We start from the raw sequence: 22,363 nt of genomic DNA on the forward strand, positions 1-22,363 counted from the left end.
TTAGTCTAGGGGAATAGGTTAGGCTAGGGGAAAATGTTAGGCCAAGGGAAAGGTTAGGCTAGGGGAAAAGGTTAGAATAGGGATATAGTTAAGGCTAGGAGAAAACGTTATGCAAGGCGAAAAGGCTAGGTTGGGGTAAAGGTTTAGCTATGGGAAAAGGTTAGGCCAGGAGAAATGATTAAGCCAGGGGAAAAGGTTATACTAGGGGAAAAGGTAAGCCCAGGGGAAAGGTTAGGTGAGGGGAAAGGTTAGGCTATGGAAAAAGGTTAGGGTGGGCATAAAGGCTAGGCTAGGGGAAAAGGCTATGCTAGGGGAAAATATTAGGCTAGGGGAAAAGGTTAGGCTAAGCGAAAAGGTTAGGCCAGCGGAAAAGGTTAGGTCAGGGAAAAAGTTAGGCCAACAGAAAGTGGAAAAGGTTAGGCTAGAAGAAAAGGTTAGGCTAGGGGAAAGGTTAGGTCACGAAAAGGTTACCCTTGGAGAAAAGGTTAGGTTAGGGGAAAGGGTTAAGCTGGGGGAAAAGGTTAGGGTAGGGAAAAGGTTAGGCTAGGGGAAAAGGATAGGCTAGATGAAAGATTAGGCTAGGAGAAATGTTAGGCTAGGGGGAAACATTAGTCTAGGGGAGAAGGTTAGGGTGGAGAAAAAGGTTAAGATAGGGGAATTGGTTAGGCTAGGGGAAAAGGTTAGGCTCCCGGAAAAATTAGGCTAGGGGTAAGGTTGGGTAAGGGGGAAACACTGGGCTAGGGGAGAAGGTTAGGGTAGGGGAAAAGCTTAGGCTGAGTAAAAGCTTAGGCCATGGGAAAAGGTTAGGTCAGGGAAGGGTTTGGCCTGGGGAATAAATTAGGCTAGGAGAAAAGGTTGGGCTATGGGGAATGGTTAGGCTTGGCGAAAGATGAGGATAGGGGATAGGTTAGGCTAGGTGAAAAGGTTAAGCTAGGGGAAAACATAAGGGTAGGGGAAAAGGTTAAGCCAGGGAGAAGGTTAGGCCAGGGAGAAGGATAGGCTACTGGAAAAGGTTAAGCTAGGGGAAAAGTTTAGGTTAGGGGCAAAGGTTAGACCAGGGGAAAAGGATAGGCTAGAGAAAAACGTTAGGCTAGGGGAAAAGGTTAGGGTAGGGGAAAAGGTTAGGCCTGGTAAAAGCTTAGGGCAGGGGAAAAGGTTAGGTCAGGGAAAAGGCTTGGCCTGGGGCAAAGGTTTGGCTAGGGGAAAAGGTTAGACCAGGGGAAAAGGTTAGGCAAGGGGAAAAGGTTAGGCTAGGGGAATAATTGGTCCAGGGGAAAGGTTAGGCAAGCAGTAAACATTAAGCTAGGGGAGAAAGTTATGGTAGGGCAAAAGATTTGGCTAGGGGAAAAGTTCAGGCTAGGGGAAAAGGTTAGGCTAGGGGAAAGATTAGGCATGGGCAAAGGTTAGGCTATGGGAAAAGTTTAGGAAATGTTTAACGAATAGATTAGGGGAAAAGGTTAGGTTAGGGGAAAGCATTAGGCTAGCGGAAGGGTTGGACTAGGGAAAAAGGTTAGAATAGGGGAAAAGTTAAGGCTAGGGGTAAAGGTTAGGCTATGGGAAAAGGTTAGGCAAGGGGAAAAGTTTAAACCGGGGTAAAGGTTATTGTAATAATAATAATAATGTTGGTATTTGTTAAGCGCTTACTATGTGCCGAGCACTGTTCTAAGCGCTGGGGTAGACACAGGGGAATCAGGTTGTCCCACGTGGGGCTCACAGTCTTCATCCCCATTTTACAGATGAGGTAACTGAGGCACAGAGAAGTTAAGTGACTTGCCCACAGCCACACAGCTGACAAGTGGCAGAGCCGGGATTCGAACCCATGATCTCTGACTCCAAAGCCCGTGCTCTTTCCACTGAGCCACGCTGCTTCTCTATGGGAAAAGGTTTGACCAGGGGAATAGGTTAGACTAGGGGAAAAGGTTATGCTCTAAGAAAGGTTAGGCTACGTGTAAAGGTTAGGTCTGGGGAAAAGCTGAGGCTAGGGGAAAAAGTTAGCTCACGGGAAAAGGTTTGGCCTGGGGAAAGGTTAGGCTATGTCAAATGGTTAGGCTAGGGTAAAAGGTTAGGCAAGGGGAGAAGGTTAGGGTAGGGAAAAGGTTAGACCAGGGGAAAAGGTTAGGCTAGGGGAAAGATTAGGCTAGGGGAAAGGTTAGGTAAGAGGAAAACATTAGGCTAGGGAAGAAGGTTATGGTGGGGAAAATGGTTTGGCTAGGTGAAAAGTTTAGGACATGGGAAAAGGTTAGGCAAGAGGAAAATTTTAAACCAGGGTAAAGGTTATTGTATGGGAAAAGGTTTGGCCAGGGGAAAGGTTAGGGTGGGAGAAAAAGTTAGGCTATAGGAAAGGTTAGGCTAGGTGTAAAGATTAGGTTAGGGGAAAAACTGAGCTTACGGCAAAGGTAAGGCCAGTGGAAAAGGTTAGGCAAGGTAAAAAGATTAGGCCAGGGGAAAATGTTAGGCCAGGGAAAATGGTTAGCCCAGAGAAAAGGTTAGGCTATGGGATAGGGTTAGGTTAGGGGAAAGGTTACGCTAGGGGGAAAGGTTAGGCACGGGCAAAAGTTTGGCTATGGGAGAGGTTTAGGCAACATTTAAAGATTAGGTTAGGGGAAAAGGTTAGGTTAGGGCAAAGCCTTAGGCTAGCAGAAGGGCTGGGCTAGGGGAAAAGGTTAAGCTTGGGGTAAATGTTAGGTTATGGGAAAAGATTAGGCTAGGGGAAAGATTAGACTAGGGAAACGTTAGGCTAGGTGAGAAGTTTAGGTTAGGGGAGAAGATTAGGTTAGGGGAAAACGTTAGGCTAGGGGAAAGGTTGGGCAAGGGGAAAACAGACTAGGGGAGTTGGTTGCAGTAGGGGAAAAGGTTTGGCTACAGTTAAAATTTAAACCGGGGTAAAGGTCATTGGATGGGAAAAGGTTAGGGTAGGGGAAAAGATTAGGGTAGGGAGAAGGCTGGGCCTGTGAGAAGGTTAGGCTAGAGGAAAAGGTTAGACCAGGGAAAAAGGTTAGGCTAGAGGAAAGGTTAGGCTATGGCAAGATTAGGCTAGGGGAAAGGTTAGGTAAGGGGAAAACATTAGGCTAGGGGAGAAGGTTAGCATAGGGGAAAAGGTTAGGCCGGGTAAAAGCTTAGGCCAGGGGAAAAGGTTAGGTCAGGGGAATGTTTGGCCTGGGGAAAAGGTTGGGCTAGGGGAAAAGGTTAGGCTAGGGGAAAAGGTTTGGCCTGGGGAAATGGTTAGGGTAGGGGAAAAGGTTAGACTATAGGAAAAGGTTAGGCCAGAGGAAAAGATTAGACCAGGGGAAAAGGTTAGGCAAGGGGAAAGGTTAGGCTAGGGGAGAAAGTTAGGAGAAGGTTATGGTAGGGGAAAAGGTTTGGCTAGGGGAATAGTTTAAATCGGGGTAAAGATTACTGCATGGGAAAAGGTTAGGCTGGGGGAAATGGTTAGGTCAGGGAAAAGGTTTTGCTTGGGGAAAAGGTTAGTCTATGGTAAATGGCTAGGCTAGGGGAGAAAGTTAGACCGGGGGAAAGGTTAGGCAAGGGGAAAAGGTGAGGTTAGGGGAAATAATAGGCTAGGTGAAAGGTTCGGTAAAGGGAAAACATTAGGCCAGGGGACAAGGTTACGGTAGTGGAAAAGGTTTGGCTAAGGAAAAAGGTTAGACTATGGGAAAAGGTTAGGCCAGGGAAAAGCTTAGGCCAGGGGAAAACGTTGGGCCAGGGAAAAAGGTTAGGCCAGGGGAAATGATTATTCTAGTGGAAAGCGTCTGGCTAAGGGAAAAGGTAAGGTTTTTGGGAAAGGGTTAGGCTAGGGGAAACAGTTAGGCCAGGGGAAAAGGTTAGGCCCAGGGAAAGGTTTGAGCTAGGGGAAAAGGTTAGGCGAGGTGAAAGGTTAGGCTATGAGATAAGGTTAGGCTAGGGGGAAATGTTAGGTAACGAAAAAGATTAAGCTAGGGGAAAAGGTTAGGCAAGGGGAAAAGGTTAGGCTATGGGAAAAGTTTAGGTTGAGGGAAAGGTTTGGCTAGGGGAAAAGTTTGGCTAGGGAAAAGGTTAGGCTAGGGAAAAGGTTGGGCTAGGGGAAATAATTAGGCAATGGTGAAAGATTAGGTCAGAGGAAAGGTTTAAGGGGCAGAAATGGTTATACTAGAGGAAAAGGTTAGGATGGGGAAAAGGTTTGCCTGGGGGAAAAGGTTGGACTAGAGGAAAGGTTTGGTGAAAGGAAAGGTTAGGCTATGGGAAAAGGTTAGGTTAGGTACCAAGGTTAGGCTAGGAGAAAAGCTTAGGCCAGTGGAAAGGGTTAGGCAAGGGGAAAAGGTCAGGTAGATAGAAAGCTTAGGCCAGAGGAATGGTTAGGACAGGGGGAAAGGTTACTCTAGGAAAAAAGATTAGGCTAGGGGAAAGATTAGGCTGGGGGAAAAACTTTGTTCAGGGTAAAGTTTATGATAGCGGAGAAGGTTATGCCAGGTGAAAATGTTAGGTTAGGTGAAAAGGCTAGGCTAGGAGAAAAGGTTAAGCTATGGGGAAAGGAGAAGCCAGGAAATAAGATTCAGCCAGGGGAAAAGGTTATGCTAGGGGAAAGGTTTAGGCCAGGGGAAAGGTTAGGCTGTGGAAAAAGGTTAGGATGGGTATAAAGTTTAGGCTAGGTGAAAAGGCTAGTCTAGGGGAAAAGTTTAGGCTAAGGGAAAAAGGTTAGGCTAAGGGAAAAGTTTAGGCCAGTGGAAAAGGTTAGGTCAGGGAAAAGATTAGGCCAGCAGGAAAGGTTAGGATAGCAGAGAAGGTTAGGCTTGAATAAAAGGTTAGGCTAGGGGAAAAGGTTAGGCTAGGGGAAAGGTTAGGTCACGAGAAAACGTTAGCTCTGGAGAAAAGGCTAGGTTAGGGGAAAGGGTTAAGCTGGGGGAAAAGATTAGGCTAGGGGAAAAGCTTAGGCTAGGGAAAAAGGTTAGGCTAGGGGGAAAGGATAGGCTAGATGAAAGATTAGGCTAGGGGAAACATTAGACTAGGGGAAAACATTAGGCTAGGGGAGAAGGTCAGGGCAGATGAAAAGGTTAGACTAGGGGAAATGGTTAGACTAGGGGAAACGGTTAGGCCGGGGTAAGGGTTAGAAGCCGGGGGAAAGGTTAGGCTGGGGGACAAGGTTAGGCCCAGGGAAATGGTTAGGCTAGGGGAAAAGACTAGACCAGGGGAAAAGGTAAGGTTAGGGGAAAGCTTAGGGTAGGAGAAAGGGTTAGGCCAGGGGAAAATGTCATACCAGAAAAAAGGTAGGCCAGAGGAAAAGGTTAGGCTAAGGGACAAGTTAGGCTAGAGGAAAGGTAAGACTAGGAGGAAAAGGTTAGAATAGGGGAAAAACTAAGGCTAGGGGAAAACGGTAGACTAGGAGAAAAGCTAGGGTAGGAGAAAAGGTTAAGCTGTGGTAAAAGGTTAGGCCAGGGGAAAGATTAAGTCAGGGGAAAAGGTTATGCTAGGGGCAAACATTAAGGCCAGGGGAAAGGTTAGGGTAGGTGTAACGTTTGGTCTAGGAAAAAAGGCAAGGCTAGAGAAAAAGTTTAGGCTAGGGGAAAAGGTTAGGCTTTGGGAAAGGGTTAGGCCAGGGGAAATATTAGGAAAGGGGAAAACCTAGGCAATGGGAAAAGATCCGGATAGGGCAAACGTTTAGGCTGGGGGAAAGCTTAGGCTAGGGGGAAGGGTTAGGCTAGGTGTAAATGCTAGGTTAGGGTAAAAACTTAGGCCAGTGGAAAGGGTTAGGCTGGGGGAAAACATTAGGCTAAGGGAAACGTTTAGGCAAGGTGAAAAGGTTAGGCCAGAGAGAAGGTTAGGCTAGGGGAAAGGGTAGGCTAGTGGAAAAGATTAGGATAGTGGAAAAGGTTAGGCCTGGAGAAAAAGTTAGGACAGTGGAAAAGGTTAGGTCAGGCAAAAGGATAGGCCAAGGGAAAAGGTTACGCTAGAGGAAAAGTTTAGGCTGGGGAAAAGCATAGGCCAGGGGAAAAGGTTAGGCCAGGAAAATGGTAAGGCCAGGGGAAAAGCTTAGGCTAGGAAAAGGTTTGAGCCAGAGGAAAGGTTAGGCTAGGGGACAAGTTTAGAATAGGGGAATAGTTAAGGTTAGGGGAAATGGGTAGGCTAGGCAAAAAGGCCATGCTAGGGGAAAAGGTTAGGGTATGGGAAAAGGTTAGGCAAGGGGAAAAGGTTAGATGAGGGGAAAAGATTAGGCAAGGGGAAAAGATTAGGCCAGGGGTAAAGGTTAGGCCAGTGGTAAAGGTTAGGCCAGGGGTAAAGGTTAGGCTAGGGGAAAAGGTTAGGAAAGGGAACAGGTTAGGCTAGGGGGAAAAGTTAGGCTAGAGGAAAACTTTAGGCTAGGGAAAAAGGATAGGCCAGGGAAAAGCTTAAGCTGAATCAGGTTAGGGAAAAGGTTAGGCCAGGGGAAAAGGTTAGGATACGGCAAAAGGTTAGGCCAGGGAAAATGTAAGGCCGGGGAAAAGCTTACCCTGCAGGAAACGATTAGAATAAGGGAAACGTTAAGGCTAGAGGAATAGGTTAGACTGGGAGAGAAGGCTGGGCTGGGGAAAAGGTTAGGGTATGGGAAAAAGTTAGACCAAGAGAAAGGTTTAGGCCAGGGGAAAAGGTTAGTTTAGGGGAATAAGTTAGGCTAGGGAAAGGTTAGGCTATGGTAAATGGTTAGGTTAAGGTAAAAGGTTAGGCTAGAGGAAAAGGTTAGGCATGGTCAAGAGGTTAGGCCAGGGAAAGGTTAGGCCAGGGAGAAGGTTAGGCCAGAGAGAAGGTTAGGCTAGGGGAAATAGGTTAGAGTAGGGGAAAAGTAAATCGTAAATGGTTAGATTAGGATAAAGGTTTAGGCTATTGGAAAAGGTTAGGCTAGGCATAAATATTAGGTTAAAAGATAAGCTTAAGCTAGGGGAAACAGTTAGGCCGGCGAAAAGGTTAGGCTAGGGGAAATGATTAGGGTAGGGGAAAATGTTAGGCTAGGCAAAAAGGCTAGGCCAGGGGAAAAGGTTAGAATAGGGAAAAAGTTACATCTAGGGGAAAACGTTAGGCTAGGCGAAAAGGCTAGACTAGGGGAAAAGGTTAAGCTATGGGAAAAGGTTAGGCCAGGAGAAAAGATTAAGCCAGGGGAAAAAGTTATGCTAGGGGAAAAGGTTAGACCAGGGGAAAGGTTAGGCTACAGAAAAAGGTTAGGGTGGGTATAAATTTTAGGGAAGGTGAAAAGATAAGGCTAGGGGAAATATTTAGGCTAAGGGAAAAGGTTAGGCCAGCAGAAAAGCTTAGGTCAGGGAAAAGGTTAGGCCAGCGGAAAAGTGTAAGATAGCGGAAAAGGTTAGGCTAGAAGAAAAGGTTAGGCAAGGGGAAAGGTTTTGGCTAGGGGAAAGGGTTAGCCTAGGGGAAAAGGTTAGGCAACATTTAAAGGTTATGGGAGGGGGAAAGGTTTGGCTAGGCGAAATGTTTAGGATATGGAAAAAAATTAGGCAAGGGGAAAAGGTTAAACTGGGGTACAGGTTATTGTATGGGAAAAGGTTTGGCCAGGGGAAAAGTTAGGGTAGGGGTAAAGGTTTGGCCAGGGGAAAAGGTTAGGGTAGGGGAAAAGGTTGAGTTAGGGGAAAAGTTGAGGCTACTGGAAAAGGTTAGGCCAGGGGAAAAGGTTAGGCAAGGTAAAAAGGTTAGGTCAGGGGAAAACGTTAGGCTATGGAAACTGGTTAGGTTAGGGGAAAAGTTAGGGAAGGAGAAAAGGTTAGGCTGCGGGAAAAGTTTAGGCAACGTTTAAAGATTAGGGTGGGGAAATAGTTAGGTCAGGGGAAAGCAACAGGCTAGCAGAAGGGTTGCCTAGGAGAAAAGTTTAGAATAAGGCAAAGGTTAAGGCTAGGTGAAAGGTTAAGCAAGGGGAAAAGATTAAACCGGGGTAAAGGTTATTGTATGGGAAAAGGCTTGGCCAGGGGAAAAGGTTAGGCTCTAAAGGTTTAGGCTAGGTGTATAGGTTAGGTTTGGGGAAAAGCTGAGGCCAGGGGAAAAGGTTAGGCCAGGGGAAAAGGTTTGGCCTGGGGAAGAGGTTAGGCTAGGGGAAAGATTAGGCTAGGCAACAGGTTTGGCAAGGGGAAAACATCAAGCCCAGGCAGAAGGTAACGGTAGGGGTAAAGGTTAGGAGGGAGAAAAAGGTTAGGCCAGGGGAAAGCTTAGGCCAGGGGAAAAGGTTTGGCCAGGGCAACAGGTTAGGCTAGGGGAAAAGGTTAGCCTTGGGGTAAATGTTAGGTTAGGGGAAAAGATTAGGCTAGGGGAAAGAGGTAGGCAGGGGGGAAAGGTTAGGCTGGGGGAAAGAGTTAGGCAGGGGGAAAAGGTTAGGCTAGGGGGAAGGTTAGGCTGGGGGAAAGGTTTAGGCTATGGGAAAAGGAAAGGTTTGGCCAGGGGAAAAGGATAGGGTAGGGGGAAAAGTTAGGTTATAGGAAACGTTAGGCTAGGGAAAAGGTTAGGCTAGTGGAAAAGGTTAGGCTAGTGGAAAAGGTTAGGAAAAAGGTTAGGCTAGAGGAAAAGCTTAGGCTAGGGGAAGGTTAGGTAAGGGGGAAACATTAGGCTAGGGGAGAAGGTTAGGATAGGGGAAAAGGTTAGGGCAGGAGAAACGATTAAGCCAGGGGAAAGTGTTATACTAGGGGAAAAGTTAAGGCCAGGGGAAAGGTTAAGCCAGGGGAAAGGTTAGGCTACGGAAAAAGCTTAGGGTGGGTGTAAAGTTTAGGCTAGGTGAAAAGGCTAGGCTAGGAGAAAAGTTTAGGCTAGGGGAAAAGGTTAGGCTAAGCGAAAAGATTAGGCCAGCAGACCTGGTTAGGTCAGAGAAAAGGTTAGGCCAGCGGAAAAGCTTAGGATAGCGGAAAAGATTAGGCTAAGAGAAAAGGTTAGGGTGGAGAAAGGTTAGGCTAGGGGAAAGGTTACTCCTGGAGAAAAAGGTTAGGTTAGGGGAAAGGGTTAAGCTGGGGAAAAAGGTTAGGCTAGGGAAAAAGATTGGGCTAGGGGAAAAGGATAGGCTAGAGGAAAGATTAGGCTGGGGAAAACATTAGGTAAGTGGAGAAGATTAGGGTAGAGGAAAAGGTTAGACTAGGAGAAATGGTTAGACTAGTGGAAAAGGTTAGGCCAGGGGTAAGGGTTAGGCCAGGGGAAAACGTTAGGTCAGGGGGAAAGGTTAGGCTGGGGAAAAGCTTAGGCCAGGAGAAAAGTTAAGGCTAGGGGAAATGTTTAGCCTGGGGGAAAAGGTTAGACCAGGGGAAAAGGTAAGGCTAAGGGAAAAGGTTAGGCTAGGGGAATGATTAGGCTAGGGGGAAAACAATAGTCAAGGGGAAAGGTTTAGGCTAGGGGAAAAGGTTAGGCCTGGGAGAAGGTTAGGGCAGGGTAAAATGTAAGGCTAGAGGAAACGGTTAGTCTAAAGGGAAAGGTAAGGCCAGGGGAAAACTTTAGGCCAGGGGAAAAGGTTAGGCCAGGGAAAATGATAGGCCTAGGGAAAAGGTTGTGCTAGGAAAAAACGTTAGGCTAGGGGAAAGGTTAGGCTAGGGGAAAGGTTGGCTACGATAAAATGTTAGGCCAGGGGAAAAGGTTGTCTAGGGGAAAAGGTTAGGCCAGGGGAAAAGGTTAGGCCAGGAGAAAAGGTTAAGCTCGGGGAAACGGTAGGGTAGGGGAAAGATTAGCTTTAGGAGAAAAGCTTAGGCTAGGGGAAAAGGTTAGGCTACGGGAAAGATTAGGCTAGGGGAAAGGTTAGGTAAGGGGGAAACATTGAGCTAGTGGAGAAGGTTAGGGTAGTGGAAAAGGTTCAGCCGGGTAAATGCTTAGGCCAGGGGGGAAACTTAGGTCTGGGGAAAGGTTTAGGTCAGGGAAGTGTTTGGCCTGGGGAAATAGGCTAGGGGAAAAGGTTAGGCTAGGGGAAAATTAACACAATCAGGACTGAGCTCCCCGAAGTCACCCCTCCCCCTTCTGCATCCCCCCCTCATCCCAACCTTCTCCCCTACTTTCCCATCCTTCCCTGTAGTATCCTCCGAAGAGATCTCCTCCCTCCTCGCAAGTGCCACTCCCTCCACCTGTGCCTCGGACCCCATTCCCACTCACCTTATAAAAACCATCACCCCTTCCCTCCCCCCTTCCTTAACTTCTATCTTTAACCGCTCACTCTCCAATGGCTTCTTCCCCTATGCCTTCAAACATGCCCATGTCTCCCCCAACCTTTGACACTGTCGACCATCCCCTTCTCCTCCACACCTTATCTCACCTTGGCTTCACAGACTCCGTCCTCTCCTGGTTCTCCTCTTATCTTTCTGGCCGTTCATTCTCGGTCTCCTTCGCAGGCTCCTCCTCCCCCTTCCATCCTCTAAATGTTGGGGTTCCTCAAGGGTCAGTTCTTGGCCCTCTTTTGTTCTCCATCTACACTCACTCCCTTGGTGAACTCATTCGCTCCCACGGCTGCAACTATCATCTCTATGCAGATGATACCCACATCTTCATCTCCTCCCCTGTTCTCTCCCCCTCTCTTCAGGCTCTTATCTCCTCCTGCCTCCAGGACGTCTCCACCTGGATGTCTGCCCACCACTTAAAACTCAACATGTCCAAAACTGAGCTCCTTATCTTCCCTCCCAAGCCCTGTCCTCCTTCTGATTTCCCTGTCACTGTGGATGGCACAACCATCCTTCCCGTCTCTCAAGCCCGCAACCTTGGTGTCATCCTTGACTCAGCTCTCTCATTCACCCCACACATCCAATCCGTCACCAATGCCTGCCGGTCTCAGCTTTACAATATCGCCAAGATACGCCCCTTCCATCCAAACGGCTATTTTACTGGTACAGGCTCTCATAATATCCCGGCTGGATCATTTTGTCAGCCTTCTCTCTGATTTCCCTTCCTCCTGTCTCTCCCTGCTCCAGTCTATTCTTCATTCCGCTGCCCGGCTCATCTTCCTGCAGAAACGCTCTGGGCATGTCACTCCTCTCCTTAAAATCCTCCAGTGGTTGCCTATCAACCTCCGCACGAAACAAGAACTTCTCACTCTGGGCTTCAAGGCTCCCATCACCTTGCCCCCTCCTACCTCTCCTCCCTTCTCTCTTTCTACTGCCCACCCCACACGCTCCGCTCCTCTGCCGCTCACCTCCTCACCGTCCCCCGTTCATGCCTATCCCACCATCGATCCCTGGCCCATGTCCTTCCGCTCTCCAGGAGTGCCCTCCCTCCTCACCTCCACCAAACTATCCCCTCTTCAAAGCCCTACTGAAAGCTCACCTCCTCCAAGAGGCCTTCCCAGACTGAGCTTCCCCTTTTCCCTCTGCTCCCTCTCTGTCCTCCCTTCACCTCCCCTCAGCCAAGCCCCCTTTCCCCCCTTTCCCTCTGCTCCTCCCCCTCTCCCTTCCCCTCCCCTCAGCACTGTGCTCATTTGTATATATGCTCATTTGTATATATTTTTTATTATCCTATTTATTTTATTACCCTGTTTATTTTGTTAATGAGGTGAACATCCCCTTGATTCTATTTATTGCGATTAAGTTGTCTTGCTTTTGTCCATCTGTCTCCCCCAATTAGACTGTAAGCCCATCGATGGGCAGGGATTGTCTCTATTTGTTGTCGAATTATACATTCCTAGTGCTTAGTACAGTGCTCTGCACATAGTAAGCACTCAATAAATACTATTGAATGAATGAAAAGGTTAGGCTATGGGAAATGGTTAGTCTGGGGGTAAAGGTTAGGCTAGGGGAGAAGGTTAGGCTAGGGGAGAAGGTTAGGCCAGGGGAGAAGGTTAGGCCAGGGGAGAGGGTTAGGCCAGGGGAAAAGGTTAGACCAGAGGAAAAGTTCTCCAGAGGAAAAGGTTAGGCTAGGGAAAGAGGATAGGTTAGGGAAAAAGGTTAGGCTACAGGAAAGATTAGGCTAGAGGAATGGTTAGGTAAGGGAGAAACATTAGGCTAGGGGAGAAGGTTAGGGTAGGGGAAAAGGTTAGGTAGGGTAAAGTCTTAGGCCAGGGGAAAAGGATAGGTCAGGGAACAGCAGGGAACAGTCTGGCCTGGGGAAGAAGTTAGCCTAGGGGAAAAGGTTAGGCTATGGGAAATGGTAAGGCTAGGGAAAAGGTTTGGCTAGGAGAAAGATGAGGATAGGGGATAGGTTAGGCTAGGTGGAAAGGTTAAGCTAGGGGAAAACGTAAGGCTATGGGAAAAGGTTAGGCCAGGGAGAAGGTTAGGCCAGTGAGAATAGGTTACCTGAAAAGGTTAGGCTAGGGGAAAAGGGTAGGCTAGGGGCAAAGGTTAGGCTAAGGGAAGGCTAGTCTAGGTTAAACTGGGGTAAAGGGTATTGTATGGGAAAAGGTTTGGCCAGGGGAGAAGGTTAGGGTAGGGGAAAAGTTTAGGCTGGGTAAAAGCTTAGGCCAGGGGAAAAGGTTAGACCAGGGAAATGATTAGCCTAGGGGAAACATTAGGCTAGGGGAGAAGGTTATGGTAGGGGAAAAGATTTGACTAGGGGAATGATTAGGCAAGGGGAAAAGTTAAAATCAGTGTAAGGTTATTGTATGGGAAAAGGTTTGGCCAGGGGAAAAGGTTAGGATAGGGGAAAAAGTTAGGCTACAGGAAAGCTAGGCTAGGTGTAAAGGTTATGTTAGGGGAAAAGGTTAGCCTGGGGAAAGGTTAGGTCAGGTTAGCACAGGGGAGAAGGTTAGGTCAGGGAAAAGGTTTTGCCTGGGGAAAAGGTTAGGCTATGGTAAATGGTTATCGTATGGTAAATGGTTAGGCAAGGGGAAAAGGTTAGGCCAGGGAAAAGCTTAGGCCAGGGGAAAAGGTTAGGCTAGGGGGAAAAGTTAGGCCAAGGGAAAAGCTTAGGCAAGGGGAAAGGATCTGGCTAGGGGAAAAGGTAAGGCTTTTGGGAAAAGGTTAGGCTAGGGGAGAAGGTTAATCTAGGAAAAAAAGGTTATTGCTAGGGGAAAAGGTTAGGGTAAGGGATACGGTTAAGCCAGGAGAAAAGGTTAGGGCCCCAAAAAGATTATCAGGCTTAGGCATGAGGTAACTATTACCTCGATTGAGAAGCAGCATGGCTTAGTGGAAAGAGCGCGGGCTTGGGAGTCAGAGGTCATGGGTTCTAATCCCGGCTCCACCACTTGTCTGCTGTGTGACCTTGGGCAAGTCACTTCACTTCTCTGTGCCTCAGTGACCTCATATGTAAAATGGGGATGAAGACTGTGAGCCCCACGTGGGACAACCTAATGACCCTGTATCCACCCTAGCGCTTAGAACAGTGCTCAGCACATAGTAAGCGCTTAACAAATACCATCATTATTATATTAGGTTAGGGGGAAAGGATAGACTAGGGGAAGAGGTTAGGCTAGGGGAAAACGTCAGGCTAGGGGAAAGGTTAGCCTAGGGGAAAGGTTAGTTTAGGGCAAAAGGTTAGGGTAGGGGAAAAGTTTAGGCTATGGAAAGTGGTTGGGTTAGGGGAAAGGTTAGGCTGGGGAAAAGGCTAGACTAGAGGAAAAGGTTAGGCTAAGGGAAATGGTTAGGCCAGGGGAATAGGTAAGGCCAGGGGAAAAGGATTGGCCAAGGGGAAAAGGTTAGGCTAGGGGAAAAGGGTAGGCTAGGAGAAGAGGTTAGGCTAGAGGAAATGGTTAGGTTAGGGGATAATGTTATGCCAGGGGAAAAGGTTATGCAAGTGAAAAAGATAGGCCAGGGGAAAAGGTTAAGCTAGGGGAAAAGTTAGGTGAAACCATTAGGCCAGGGGAAAAGTTTACCTTAGTTGAAAAGGTTAAGCTAAGGGAAAAGGTTAGGCCAGGGGAAAAGGTTAGGCGATGGGGAAAGGTTAGGTTAGGGAGAAAGCTTAGGGGGAAAGCATCTCTAGCACAAAGGTCATGTGTTCTGATCCCAGCCCTGCCCTTTATCTGCTGTGTAACCCTGGGCACTTCACTTCTCTGTGACTCAGTTACCTCATCTGTAAAATGGAGATTGAGTCTCTGAGCCCAGATTGATCAGGGACTGTGTCCAACCCAATTGGCTTATGTCCAACCACTGCTTAGTAAAGCATCTCCTGACACTAGTAAGCACTTCAAAAATACTTTAATTATTATTATGAAAGGGTTTGTCCATAGAAACACATATTCCAAACAGCTTTCCAGTGGGTCTCATCTCTGGCTTGACCCCCACCCTATCTTCCCATCTTGTTTCAGTTCCCTCCTCCCAATCCCTACCTTCCAGCACGCTGACACTGGACCAAAGGAACAGTCAGGGCAACCTGGCCCTTCAAAGCAGACAGACCACCACTCTCCCCACCTTCAGAGAACTCCTAAAATCACATCTTCTCCAAGAGGTCTTTCCCCAACTAAGACCCCTATTTCCTCTCTTTAATGATAATAATAATAATGACGGCATTTGTTAAATGATGATGATGGCTTTTCCTCAAGGGACTGGATGTCCAGCAGCTTTGTAAGGGATAATTCACTTTCTAATACCATGGCTACTTTGTCCTCCCCACCCTCACCCCTCATGACTCACGTGGAGCCCACTCAACTCTTCTCAGAGAAGAATGGGGTAGAGACACTGATGGGCAGTATCGTGCATCTAGCTCTATATTGCCAGAAGCCACCAGCACTCACAACAGGGTTTCTTCCCGGGGAAAAGACAATGGAAAAAGTGACCTATACATACACGTTCACTTCATTCCCCCTTCCAGCTCACCCATTCACATAGTCCAACCCACAAAGCACTGATATATTCACATTACAGCAATTAGGTACATACCCTTATACTCAGATCCTTCACCTACCTGTATTATATCATCTGGGTCCACCCATAACACTGATGGTGGACCTCTAAGATTGAAAGGGGATTCTTGGAGCAGGGAGAAGACAAGCACATCTGAAGGTATTAAGGAGGGAGATCCCATAACGAGACAGAAAAGTGGGGATAGGTATACTGAGGTGGTGAATCAGAGCTGCAGGGAATGTGTCTGCTAATTGTGTTGCATTGTACTCTCCCAAGCACTTAGTATTCTGCACATACTAAGCACTCAGTAAATACTTGCAAGAGCATAGTGTCCCTGAGAACTTCCACAGCTACAGAAAGAGGCGGTTTGAGTGGCAAGGGAGCCATCTGAGATGGATTATTAGATCCTTCACCCCACTGATGATAATAATAATTATTATGGGGTTTTTGAGCACTTACTATGTGCCAAACACTGTTCTAAGCGCTGGGATAGTCACAATGAATTCAGGTTGTCCCCCGTGGGGCTCACAGTCTTAATCCCCATTTTACAGATGAGGTAACTGAGGCCCAGGGAAGTTACATGACTTGCTCAAGGTCACAGCAGACCAGTGGCAGGGCCGAGATTAGAACCCATGGCCTCTGACTCCCAAGCCCATGCTCTTTCCATTGAGTGACACTACGCATCCTCCCACCCACAACAAGGACATGAGGTCAGGATAGGTGAGGGATGATACCCCCTCCCCCCCACAGAACAGTCCTGCAGGGAGGTCACTGGGGAAATTACTTGACCTAGAATCACTCCAAGCTAGCAAGCCAGAAAACACCCAGCCAGCTTCACTCTTAACCCTAGACTGCCCCCCACCTCCCTGCACCTGCCCGACTCCCTCAGAGACAGCCACTGAGGAGTTCCAGCTCTGGAGGGACTAAGGATGTACATGGTGACCCTGTGGACAGGACTGTGCATTCAGGGAGGGTTAACCCATCTATAGAATTAAGGGTCCTGGATTTTCTCAGCCCCACAGTCAAGCCTGACAGAACTAGTTCCCTCCACAAAGCCTTAGCCCCAGTTTGAAGAACCAGCCTCAGTGCTGAGAATGATAGGCTCTTCTGCTCACCACCTCCTTCCTCTCCTGCCATAACCTTTAATCATCCACACATGCCCCCATCACCTTCCCTTAGAGATGGAAGCTCAGCTCCTCTGCACCCTCCCTAAAGGAAGAACAGTCTTCACAGCCAGGTAGTATAAGAAGCTTCTGGTAGGCAAAGTGGCTGGGCCCTCTCTTCCCATCACCAGGATCCCTCAGACATCCACCTCCAGGTGGCTCTGAGTTGAGTTTAGGAAGCTCCTGCAAGATCCAGCCTGCTCATCGCATCTCATATGGACCACATCCATTCCAACTCATCCCCACACAGCCTCCCACCTACAGAGTGGACATACCAGTGGTCTCCCAAAACTTTAAGAACTCTACTGAAATTGTTTCTTCTTCAGTAAGCCTTCCCTGACTAAAACTCACATTCTCCCCATGCCCAATCCCACCACATACACACACACACTTCATTTCCCCTTTCAACTCACCCATGCACTTAGGCGCACCCACCAAGCACTGAACTATACACCCCACAACAATTAGATCCCTGCCTTACCTGTATTGTATTAATTGGGTCCTCCCCAATCAACTGGTGCTGGACCTATAAGATTGAAAGGGAACTCTGGTAGTATGTAGAAGACAAGCATACCTTGAAGGTGTAAGGGAAAGAGAGCAGAGAAGTGGGGTCAGGTCTATTAAGGTGGTGGGTTAAGGTGGTGAATCAGGGCTGCAGTGAACATGTCCATCAATTCTGTTGTACTGTACTCTCCTAACCATGTAGTACACTGCTCTACACATAGTAAGCACTCAGTAAACACCACTGATTGATTGCAGGAAGGAAGTGTCTCTTGCAATTTCCACAGGCACAGAGAAAGGCTAGAGAACAAAGAGGCAGTTGGAGTGGCCAAGAAGCCTTCTGAAATGGAGTGTTAGGCCCTTCACCCTACTACCCACTTTCCTCACCGACACGAATAAGGTCAGGAAAGGGGAAAGATTATACCTCCACATAGCCTGCCAAGGACACCTTTAGGGAAATTACCAGGCCCAGAAGAGCCTTTTCCCCCAGCTTAATCTTTCCCCTAACCCAACCATTTCCAATAGCCTCACCTTTTCCCCAACCCTGACCTTTTCCCCTAAACTAACCTTTACACCGAGCTGGACCTTTTCCCGTAGCCTAACCTCTCCCCTCGCCTAAACTTTTCCCAGGCCTAATCTTTCCCTTACCTAAACTTTTCCCTTGGCCAAACATTTTCCCCAAACTCCACACCTCCTTCACCTCAAAAACATTCCTTTTATCCTCCTAAACTCCACAACACCTCACACCAAAACCAACACACTCAACTCCAAATAGCCTCAGGCTTTCGAGGCTTATATAGGGTGGGGGGGGGGGGGCTGGAATCAGTAATCCCCCTGATTGGAAGCAGCTGGGTTAGATATCAGGTGTCCCGGGAGGAAGCCCTAGCAGCTTCACTGGAAGAGGGGATGGCTGTAAGAAAGGGTAGGATGGGATAGGGGATAAGGGATAGGATTGGATGAATCTCTAGCATGAAAAGATTTGTCCAGGGAAATACAAATTCCAAACAGCTCCCCAGTGGGGTCTCATCTCTGGCCTGACCCCCACCCCACCTTTCTTTCCTGTCTGAGTTCCCTTCTTACAGTCCCCACATCCAACCTGACACTGGACCCCAGGAGGAGTCAGAGCAGCCTGCCCCTGCAAAGCAGAAAAACCATCACTCTCCTCACCTTCAGAGCCCTCCTAAAATCACGTCTCCTCCAAGAGGTCTTTCCCAACTAAGCCCTCATTTCCACTATTTGACACAGGATGGAGTGAGAGAAGAGGAAAAGAGCTGATTTTGGTTTTATTTTGTGCATGTGTGCTGTGTTTTCATGTTTAATTGTTCCTAACGTGCCTGTCTCTTGGCTTTCTCTGAGCTGGAGAAGGAGGCATAGAAGATTGCAGACAACCTAGTTTTTTTGAAGGAGTTGGGGGGCAAACACTGTTTCTATGTCTATCTAACAGGACAGACTCATGCTCCCCTTCTCCCCCACACCCACCTCCTGCTCCCTACAAAACACAGGACTCACTGCAGAGCTCTCCTCTGTTTGGGAGACAGTATAGTTTGGGCCTAATGGAAGCAAGATGTCACTGCACCTTCTTCACCAGTCCTGAATGAAACACATCTGGAGTTGTGGAACCTGACCTTAAGAGACACATGTGGATTAGTGAGGGGCCAGGTTCTCCTGTCTCATAGCTGGAGAAGGAGGGGTAGGAGATTGCAGACAACATGGGTTTCTTTGGCAGACACCATTTTCCCTCTCCTCCACCAAACATTGAACCTATCATCTGGAGAGGTAAGGCGTATAGGCAGACCACCTCACCTGAGGACTGTGATACCCATGGCTCCTTCTTGACAGCAGGGAATGTCTGAGCAGTGACCTCTGTCCACATTAGAGAGATGGGCTTTAGGGCTGGAGAGATGTTTTGAGCAGTTTCTTCAGAAGGAGTATTAGTCAGATTCTCCCCTTGGCCATCCTGCCCTGAGCTGGGTGCTGCTAGGGGGTCATGGTTGTAGGGCTTTGAGCAGACTGGACATGCAATGGGGGAGTGGTGGGGTGGGACGGTGCTCAGGGTTCACTCAGGCCTCCTCTGGGGATGGGCACTAAACCTGCTGTTATTTATTTATTTATTTACGTATTTAAATTAATGCCTGCCTCTCCCTACAGACTATGAGCTCGTTGTGGGAGGAAATGTGTCTGTTTGTTGCTATATTGTACTTTCCCAAGCACTTAGTACAATGCCCTGCACACAGTAAGAGATCAATAAATAAAAACTGAATGAAGAAGCCAGTGTCAGACACAGAAAGGTCCCTTCTCCAGTCAGTCAATTGTATGTATTGAGAGCTGACTGTGTTCAGGACACTGTACTAAGCACTGGGAGAGGACGATCCAACAATAAACAGACACATTCCCTGCCCAATACGAGCTTACCATCTAGAGGGGGAAACAGACATTAATATAAATCAATAAATTACAGATATGTACATGAGTATGGTGGAGCTGGGAGGTGGGACGCATAAAGGGAGCAAGTCTGGGCATCACATTGGGAGTGGGAGAAGAGGAAAGGAGGGTTTTGTTAGGGAATGCCTCTTGGAGGAGATGTGCCTTCAGTAAGGCTTGGGGTGGGGGAGGAGTAGAGTCACTGTCTGTCGGATTTGATGAGGGAGGTCATTCCAGGCCAGAGGAAGGATGTGGGCGAGAGATCAGCAGCATGGTGGATGAGATCGAGGTAAAGTGAGAAGCTTGGTTTTAGAGATGTGAACTGTGTGGGCTGGGGTGTAGTAGGAGAGGAGCGAGGTGAGGTAGGAGGGGGCAGGGTGATTGAGTGTTTTAAAGCTCATGGTGAGGACTTTGTTTGATGCAGAGGTGGATAGGCAACCCCTGGAGTTTCTAGAGGAGTGAGGAAATATGGCCTGAACGTTTCTGTGGAAAAAGGATCCGGGTAGCAGAGTCAAGTATGGACGGGAGTGAGGAGAGACAGGAGGACAGAGGATATGTGGATAGGGTTGTGGGGGCCAGGAGGTTTGACCTATATATAGAATTAAGGGCCCCAGGGATTTTCAGTCCCACAGTCACTTCAGATAGAACCAGTTCCCTGCACAGAGCCTGGCCCGTTTCCAGAACAGGCTTCCTTGCCAAGAGTAGTATCCCCTTCCTCACTGTTCTCCCCCTTTGGGGTAACCCCATCGTTCATGCAAACAGACCCAGACATTACCTCCCGTTTCACATGGCAGCAGAGCCTATGGCTCCTTCTGTCAAAAGCAGGGCAAGTCTGGGGATGGACCTGACTGGGCACTCACTGCAGGGAAAGAGTCCTTTGGCAGGGTGATGTATCAAGTGGCCTTTCTAGAGAGGAAGAGATGGTCGGAGTTGCCCCTTGCTTGTCCAGGCCTGAGCTGTGCACTGCCAGGGAGTGAAGGCCGTGGTGTTTCCTCTGAGGTCTTGGAGATAGCCCGACACGGAACTGGGGATTCAGATGGGGCGGCCAATGGGAGTGGGGCAGCGCAGAAGCTTCTCAGGCCATTCTGGCTGGCACACACCTGGCGTTGTGAGAATTGGCCCCGGAAGACACTCCTGGATGAGTGACTGTGGAGGCACAAGTCTCACAGTCCTGCCCTCTGTCAGCAGCTAAGAAGCATATCTATCGGACACTCTGGTCTCCAGGGGAACTGTTTGTCTGAAAGAAAGGGAGAGAAAGTGGGTTGAAAGCAATCTACTTTTCATTAGAGGTTAGGTGGACACCCAGATAACTGCAGGTAAGCCGATCACTTCACTCTGCCCTACTAACATGGACCCACCCCCTCACTCCTCAGATCCCCACGAGAGGTTCATTTCACAGGGACTGCAAGTCCAGAACTGCTGACGGAATCGAGCTGTTGCTAGTACAATACCTACCTTCTGCTCTCCCACCTGCACCCCTGGTGACTTGGTCTCAGGGGCCCACACACGACTCTGTATCTCAAATACAAATGGAGTGGAAACAGTAATCAACACCGTGTCCTCCCGACATAGATGCCCAGAAGCCACCACACTGTCCATCACAAAGCCTCCTTGTCCGACAAGCGTCCATTCCTCTGTGGGGCCGAGGCTACGCATGTTGGCCCTGCAGATGGGATGGGGCACAGGGAGGTTGGACCTGTCTACAGAATTAATGGCCCTAAGTTTTCTCAGTCCCACAGTCAAGTCAGACAGTACCTGTGCCCTGCACAGAGCCCCATCCCTTTTGGAAGCCCCTTCCTCACTATTCCCCCCTTTAAGCTAACTGTATCATACACACATACATTCAGTGGTGTTTATTGAGCTATTACTGTGTGCAAAGCACTGTTCTAAGTGCTTGGGAAATTACAATACTACAACAAGCACACATTCCCTCCCCACAATTAGTTCACAGCCACACGCGAACACACACTCAGTAACCTTCCCCTTTGGAGGACTGTGATACCCATGGCTCCTTCTTGACAGCAGGGCATGTCTGAGCAGTGACCTCCGTCCACATTAGAGAGATGGGCCTCAGGGCTGGAGAGATGCTTTGGCAGTTTCTTCAGAAGGAGTATTAGTCAGTTAGATTCTCCCCTTGGCCATCCCGCCCTGAGCTGGGTGCTGCTTGGGGGTCGTGGTTGTAGGGCTTTGAGCAGACTGGACATGCAATGGCGGAGTGGGGAGGTGGGATGGTCCTCAGGGTTCACTCAGCCCTCCTCTGGGGATGGGCACAAGAACCTTGGTCTCATGGGAGTAAGGTGGCACAGGAGCTTTTTCTCCGGTCCCAACCGATGGATATGTAGAGCTGTGGGCCCTGGTCTTGAGGCACTGGCATTCACTATCCTGAGGATCTGACCGGGACCACATCTTTTGGAAGGAAAACCAGGGCTCAGAACTGGGTGCGTGGGTGTGTGGGAGAAGCACAAGATGACCTTGTTTTGCCAAAACCTTTTTACCACTCTTCCCTCGCTGTGCAACATGTTTAGGTAGACACCCAGACAACTGCTGCTAATTTGACTGCTACCCTCTGCCCTACTAACACATGCCCATCTCCTCCTCAGATTCCCAGACGGGGCTTGTTCTCCAGAGATTGGAGGTCCAGAATGACATACTATATAGAATTCAGTTTCTAGTAAAAAACTGGCTTTGTCCTCACATCTGCTGACTTCGTCTCAACTAGGAACCTACAAAATGCTATTTCTCAGTGAGGAACAGGATGGACACATTGATTGACACATGGTCCTTCTCTTGACCTAGATGCCCAGAAGCTGCCAGGTCAGTCACAGGAGGGATCCTTCTCTGGGGGACTGTGGGCACGTGGAGGTTTGACCCAGCTATAGTAGAGCCCTGGGTCTTCTCAGACCCACAGTCAAGTCATTCAGGACCGGTCCCCGGCAGAGATCCCCGGCCCCTGTTCCCAAAACTGACCTCTGTGCTAGTGGCAGCCCCCTCCTCACTATTCTTTAGATAATTCATTAGAGAAGCAGCGTGGCTCAGTGGAAAGAGCACGGGCTTTGGAGTCAGAGGTCATGGGTTCGAATCCTGCCACTGCCACTTGTCAGCTGTGTGACTTTGGGCAAGTCACTTAACTTCTCTGTGCCTCAGTTACCTCATCTGTAAAATGGGGATTAAGACTGTGAGTCCCACGTGGGACAACCTGATTCCCTCGTGTCTACCCCAGCGCTTAGAACAGTGCTCTGCACATAGTAAGCGCTTAACAAATACTAACATTATCATTATTCTTTCCCCCATCCAACAGTCTCTCACACATACATGACCTTCCCTTTGCAGAGGAAGCAAGGCCTTCTCAATGGTGGGGCTAGTCTGGGAATTGACCTCCATGAACCCACACCTCAGTGAAACAGTCTTCCAGGTTGGGGAGATACACTGAACAGTGTCTGTGGAGAGAGTAATAATTGGACAGTCTAAGCTTGTTCATCTTGTGCATTGCTGGGGGATGAGAGGGGAGAAAGAGAAGGACTCATGACTCACCACCAGCTTCTGCAGTAAACCTCATCTAGAGCTGTGGAACTGATCTGGAGAGATGGCATCATTACTGATCCCAAG

The sequence above is a fragment of the Ornithorhynchus anatinus genome, chromosome X2, assembly GCF_004115215.2.
Source record: "Ornithorhynchus anatinus isolate Pmale09 chromosome X2, mOrnAna1.pri.v4, whole genome shotgun sequence".
Lineage (NCBI taxonomy): Eukaryota > Metazoa > Chordata > Mammalia > Monotremata > Ornithorhynchidae > Ornithorhynchus > Ornithorhynchus anatinus.